The 7,040-nt window shown below is 29.3% G+C and overlaps 1 pseudogene across 1 annotated transcript; it reads right to left on the bottom strand.

Moving 5' to 3' along the window:
* Nucleotides 1-3,888: 3,888 nt before the first annotated feature.
* Nucleotides 3,889-3,977, bottom strand: BDCG_17474 (annotated as a pseudogene). The gene has a single exon. The product of its transcript is annotated as a tRNA-OTHER (tRNA).
* Between the last annotated feature and the right edge of the window lie 3,063 nt (nucleotides 3,978-7,040).

The raw sequence follows: 7,040 nt of genomic DNA on the forward strand, positions 1-7,040 counted from the left end.
ACTATCTGAAACATCTATAGATATATGAGACCAAGTCATCTTAACTTCTGAAGACACTCAGAGATCAGATGAGATTAGTTTTGATGAGCTGTTCACTGTAGTGATCTAAGTGAGTGAAGAGAGACAGTATAATGCATGAGATAGAATCATAAAAGATGAAAGCTGCTAAACCTAGTCACTAAATGCTGTATTATATAGAGATTATGTAAGAGTAGTGACTAGCAGATAAAGAAAAAGTGTAAGAAAAGAAAAGAGATAATGAATTGATTATTAACTGTAAGAGTTGACTGTAAAAGATAAATATTATTATACACATCTTATTTATTTTCATATATCACACATTAATCTATTTCCAACACTATGCCATCTGAAAAACATCAAAAATAAAAGAAATCTCAAAACTTGAGATCTGTAAGAGATTTAAAAGCTGCAAGCTGCTCTTGTAACAATGCTGTACATGTCTCTGATTTCTCTATCACTCTGCATATGACATTAATGTCATTTATTGCAAGATTGGCTGAAATACCAATATAGAAATGTGTACATGTATGTGTAGAGAAATTGAAGAAGAGCACAGAACTTGCAGAACCAGAAGTCAGAACAGAGAAGATGAAGACAGAAGAAATAGAAGAGAGAGATGCAGAACTGAATAAATAATAAGAGTCATCTGAGACTGAACACTTACAACTCAGTGTGCACATGACCTTCTCTGTAGAAGAGAGAGAAGAAGTGACAGAAGAAGCTTAAGAGTGAGAGAGAGTAGTCTTAATGATGTTATCATCTTCAATTAAAATGGCCTCTGGCACTGAAGTAACTAAGAACTATTATTAGTGTATAAAACTGCAAAAACAGAGATAATAATTATCAAATGAACACTCACTGACCTTAGAATTGTATGTGCAATTACAATACATATGAGGCTTCTCAGAAAGAGAGAGAGAAATATAGAGAAATGCAGAAAGCAGAATACAGTGTATGAACAGCTCATTTTTACAATAACATCTCAGACAAGGTGTATGAGTCTCACATCTATGAGTGTAAAAGAGTATAATATTCATGTTTCTGTTTCTGAAAACACAGATATCTTTTACCTGCACTATGAAGTCAGATGACAGATATCAGAGAATAGGCTGATATAGATCTATTATCTTGAAGAAATTTATCAGAGTGAATGTCTTCACAATATTGAACTTTACAGTTATGAAAAGCTTCTTAATGTCTGTGAATACTATGACTTCATACACAGTAAAACTCATAACAATTTTTCCTAAGAACAGAAGAGTCAGTGTCAGAAAGAAAAGATGAAAAAGAAAAAGATTTATAATTTTAATACTGTTAAGAGAGAGAGTAATTCTCTGATATAAATAAATAATTATCTCATCATGAATATTTAAAATAAATGTAATAATCAGTGTCTGTAACTGAGCTCTAGATAGTTGTGTTATATACAGTCTTTGTGTAATAAATCATTCTGAGAGTTGATAAGAAGAACAGAAGTGTACACACTGAGAGAGATGATTCATTAAGTCTATACAATATCTTCTTGAAATGAGAAGAGCTGATAATGAAAGCAGAGACAGTAAAACCAGAAGTAGTAGAAGTGAGAATTGCAGAAACAGAGGTAGTAAGAGAGGAATCAGACACAGAGACAAGTGTAGAAGATTGAGAGAGAGTAACAGAGAAAGAAACAGAGAGAGTAGAAAGAAATACAGAAGACTCAGTCACACATGACATAAGCAATTTCTTCATTATCATGTTCTTCAAGTTCTCAATCAATGATTCAACACTGAGTTCACTATCATCAGTGAATGTGAATCTGTCAATGTATGAAGATTCTATGTGAATAAAAACAAATATATCAGCATCTGTGTCCATGCAAAATTGTGCTAGAAAACATGATCAGAAACCTGCTGAGAAGGAAATGATCAGAGATGTATAAGAAGATGAAGAAGATGTATTATTCATGATAATATGTCATTCTGGCAATCATTAGAAGATAAACAAGTTCTGATCACATTTCACAACATGTTATACTTACTGCTAATGAACTGCCCGGTATGAGTACTACAATGATGCTTGTTATAAGAACAGAGAGTTATTGTCAGAAACACATATAATGTAATAGATGAACAGATAGAAAGAGTTGAACAGAAGAAGAGATAGAAATCTTGAATGATAATGATGTTCAATGATGATGAAATGAAGAAGATAATTGAAGAATGAGAAAAGTTAGTGAATGAGTGATGTAATATAGTGAAAGTTTCTTTGTAAGAGTGTATACAGAACACTAGCTGAATCAGGAATAGATCATATAATTGTGAAATGCTAGTGATGAGCTAATCTGCATGAAGCTAGGGTGTACAACATGATCACATGAGTGTGACTGAATCTGGTGAGAGAGAATGTGATTTGGAAGAATGTATGACTGTCAGATAATAACACAGTCACTTCCGAACTACCAGTGTACATGTATGAGTGTAAAGAGGCCATAGTGTACACTAATTAATTTAGCGTACCAGATTACAATATAAGAAGCCGGCGTACGCCTGTAATTATACACTGGCTTAAGCAACCTTTGAATCACACTTGAGAAGCAGTTAAATCACTCAAAAAGAAATTCAGTCTGAGATGATATTATAGTACAGGCTATTATTACTATAAGACATAAACTAGTGTATTATTACAGTAAAACTAAACAATCTTTTACAGAGTACTATATTATAGCTAGACTGACCGTGTGACTGTGTCTGAGACCAGGACCAGATTTTTTGATAGTCTCATTATCAATTCGACTGATCCCATTACACAGTTTTAACATTAGATAGTAGTCTCATACTGTTTCAGTGAGACTTACTGTCTACTCTTGTCACATTTTTCAAATGAGACCATGATTTCCACTTCTCAATTTAAATTATTTTTATTGCTTTAAATGACTTTAAATCTCATTTGAGTGTTATCAAAAAGTGTTACTTTTTAAAAAATTAAAAATAGTCTAAAAAAAACTTTAAAATGTCTAAAAATAGTAACTTTATGCCAAGAATGAGACTAAATGAGATCAAATGAGATCACTTTCTCATTTTTTTCAAGTCATGGTTTTATTTTAAGATCTGATATATAGTCACTTTACCTGTTTTTATGATAGTCAGTCTCAGCGGGATTCACGCCAAGAAATGTATGAGATCAGATCAAATGAGATTAAATGTGAAATTCATAGTTCTGACGGCCAGTCTAATTATAGCAGCTCTACTAGATCTCTTCTATTAAGTTAATATCTACACTTCTTAAAATTGAATAGAGAAGAAATAAGACTTGTATATTAAATTAGTCTGAAACTACTATAATATCAACTATCAGAGATTTAAATAAGCAGATGTTAGAGATATAAAGACAGTGAAATACAGTTCTCTAGTAAGTAATAATCTTTAATAACACTTTATATTATATAGAACTATAATACTAACTTTGAAACAGAACTTGCATACATTGATTATAACTGAAAATCAGATAAAACTATATACTTATAAAACTGAATTTAACTGCTATCTTTAAGATAATCTAATAAATTTACATACTAAATCAATTCTAAAGTTATAAAAAATTGTTATTATTATTATTATTATTATTCTTCCATTATACTCATATGCAAGCGGAGCTTATGATGAGTCCTTGCGTGATGTTAAATACAGGTCAAGTGTTGGTTATACAGGAGGAAATACAGGTGTTGAGACCACGCCAAGATAACAAGAACATAGGAAATACAAAGGAGTGACAATTAGATACATGCGATAATAACTTCCCAGCCCAGGAACATAGAGCGATTTTATTGAAGCGATTTGTACACCTCTGTATTTATTAGAAACCTGAGGTGCTTGAGTTCCGGATTTAATGTATCCCCTGCGGGTTTCGAACCCACACACCTTGGTTTCCCACGCCAAGGTGCTACCAGGTGGCCGCATTAACCATTCGGCCACCGGGGTATAAAAAATTGTTAAGAGTATATATTCAACTATTACACTGATGATATATAATATTCTGACAATTTCATTGATAGAGATGAGAATGAAGTGAAAGTTTAACTTAAACTGAGATATTTATCACTATCATCAGAGACAATTATAAGAAGAAATAATTAAGAAACTCATGATTGTAAAACATGAAATTATCAGATAGTTTAATACCTCTGATCATAGTATATTAGAGAAGTATAGTTTTCATAAGAAAGTGAAGAATAAACTTACACAAGAATGTATTTAATTATTTCATGAGTATTATCAATAATTATTATCAAATTCTGATTATATAAGCAATCACTGAATGAACTGAATGAGACTGAATTTAATCTAAAGTTTCAGTCTTATTCTGATTTTGAAAGAATGATTATCTTTCACAGTTTATTCTGAGAAATTACTCTCATTTCACTGTTCTTGAATTAAATCTGGTTATTTTTCACATTATTTCTCTCAGAAATGATTCATTTTCAGATTTTTTGAGGCTTGGTTCTGATGAGACTCACGTTAAGAAATGTATAAGACTAGATCAAATGAGATCAAATGTGAAATTCATGATCTCAGCGGCCAGTCTAGTTATACAGTGTGAAAAAGCTGCAACTCTCAGTTATATATACAGAGAGTGAATCATTATAGTAAGTACATGTGCATTGTATGAAAGTAACACTTTTTAATAATACTCAGTTAGTAATATTATGAAAATAAAGTCTCTCTGTGAGATCTGTTTTTATCAGAAGTCAGAGAATCTTATATTTCTCAAGATTATCTTTATATGTCTTATTCATGAAATCAATGAGAGAAATCATTGATTTCAGTATTCTACTCTTAATGTTATTCAAGTGATAGCAGAGTTCATTCTGATCACACTTTTTAAGTGTATATTTTCTAAATATTCACATTTATACAGATATATACTGATTATTTATTAGATAATATTAAGATAATAACTTATCACAGCTATATTATTCTCACTGTGAGAGATATATAGTTAATAATGAACATTATAAAAACTTTAAAAAGTGAGTATTTTGAAAATACTATAGCTCTGTGATTTTTTTTTATTTTTTTTTCTTATTTTTTTCTTTTTCTTTTCTTTTTTTTTTCTTTCTCTTTTTTTTTCATTGTGATTTTTTATTGTTTTTATTTTATTTTTTGTTTTTTATTTTTTTTTGTATTTTATATTTTTTTTATAATTAAAATTATATGAATTATAATCTATATTCAGAAAAGTAATGATATTTAATAATACTCTCTATTAAATTTTCAATAAATAAGCACTATGTTATGATATTATGTAAGTGAGAAATGATTTCATAGTCTTATTTAATATCATTCTCAATAATGAGATCAGAATGAAAATGTAACTAAGAATTCAAATATATTCTTTATCTGAGACTAGATTTTTATTTGAAAAGTAAATCTGAGATCTTTAATATTTGAAATAATGTGATTTGAAATCAATGTGATGAATACAAATCATAATCAGAAGTAATACTTTTAGATAATATAATAACTGTAAAGTTTAATTCTGATCTCAGATATAGTTATATAATCAGTCTAATCTTATCTAATCTCTGAGTGTCTTCAGAGATTAAGATAACTTGATTTCATATATCTGTGAATGTTTCAGATGTTTTATTCTCTGTTATCTTTATAATTGAACTGATATAAATAGTTGAATTCAACTCTGAATTTCTTTTTCTTCTGTAATCTGACTTATATATAAGTCTGCTACTCTGAGACTGCTTTTTACTGTATTATATCTGCTATCTGCAGTGTGTTATTATACAACTGACTACAGTCTTATCACTTATTAAAGTATAATATTTATCTAATTTCTTTATTTCTTCTCATTCTTTTCTTATAAGTATGAAAAGATCAGAATAAGTGAGATTATCTGATTTATAAGTATTCATAATTTCTCTTACTTCATGAGACTTTTCAGTTGTAACTTTGTAAGTCTTTTCTTTTTTAATACTGATGATAGTACTGTAGATGATTATAATCTACTAAGCTCTTATATGAAATATTTATTAAGTTATATAAAACTCATCTCTCTAGTTCTTTCAATGTGTATGTTCTCAGAGAATGTATTTTGAGTATTTTATATAACTCAAATTATCTAGATTGAAACTTCTCAGAACTCTCATTATATATAAGAACTCACATTCTCATTTTAAGACTTGATTTCTTAACTAGTGAGTCTCATATTCTTTTTAATTGAATTGCTCAGTTCAGAAGTAACTCATTAGCTTTTACATGTATGTGACTGATCTCTTTCAATCTTAATTCTATGTTTATAACTGCTGTGTCTGTAACTGTTGTATCTACAACTGTTATTTCTACTGTGTTCACAATCACTATTTTCTTTCTTATCTTTTTCAAAGCATTCTTCAGGATGCGCGGATGCAATTCATATAACAGATAGAATGATGAATGCTTGAAGACTGCATGCTGCTGAATTTGCATGACTAATAGTATCTAACTGAGATATTCATCTTATAATCTTATAGACTTACTCACTAGATATTTCATTAGCATGTTACTCAGAATTTCATTCAAGTGTTTCATCTTCTCATTTATCTATAGATGATATAATGTTGTTCTACAATGTCTTGTTTATAACTGACTTATAAAATATCTTACTACTTCTTTTATAAGATTCATACTATTATCAGTTAGAATCTCACACAGCATTTCATAGTTGATATAGATCTCATTGTGTAGAAACTTCATTACTATCTTCTCTATTATCTCTAAAACTGCTTTTACAACTAGTTAGTCAGTAGTGTAGTCAATAGCAGTGATTATTTAATAATTTTCATTTGATATTTGCAGTAGTATATCTATGAGATTCACTTCTCATCATTCAAATGATTGTATTATACATTTCATCTAATATTGTACTTTCTCATATTCTAATTCTCTCTTAGATCTCTTCACAATCTGACAATTCAGACACTTGTAAGCATATGTCTGAATGTTCTCAGTCATGCTTGATCAGTATACTCTTGATTTAAGTATACTTATAAG

The sequence above is a fragment of the Blastomyces dermatitidis genome, assembly GCF_000003525.1.
Source record: "Blastomyces dermatitidis ER-3 genomic scaffold supercont1.8, whole genome shotgun sequence".
NCBI lineage: Eukaryota > Fungi > Ascomycota > Eurotiomycetes > Onygenales > Ajellomycetaceae > Blastomyces > Blastomyces dermatitidis.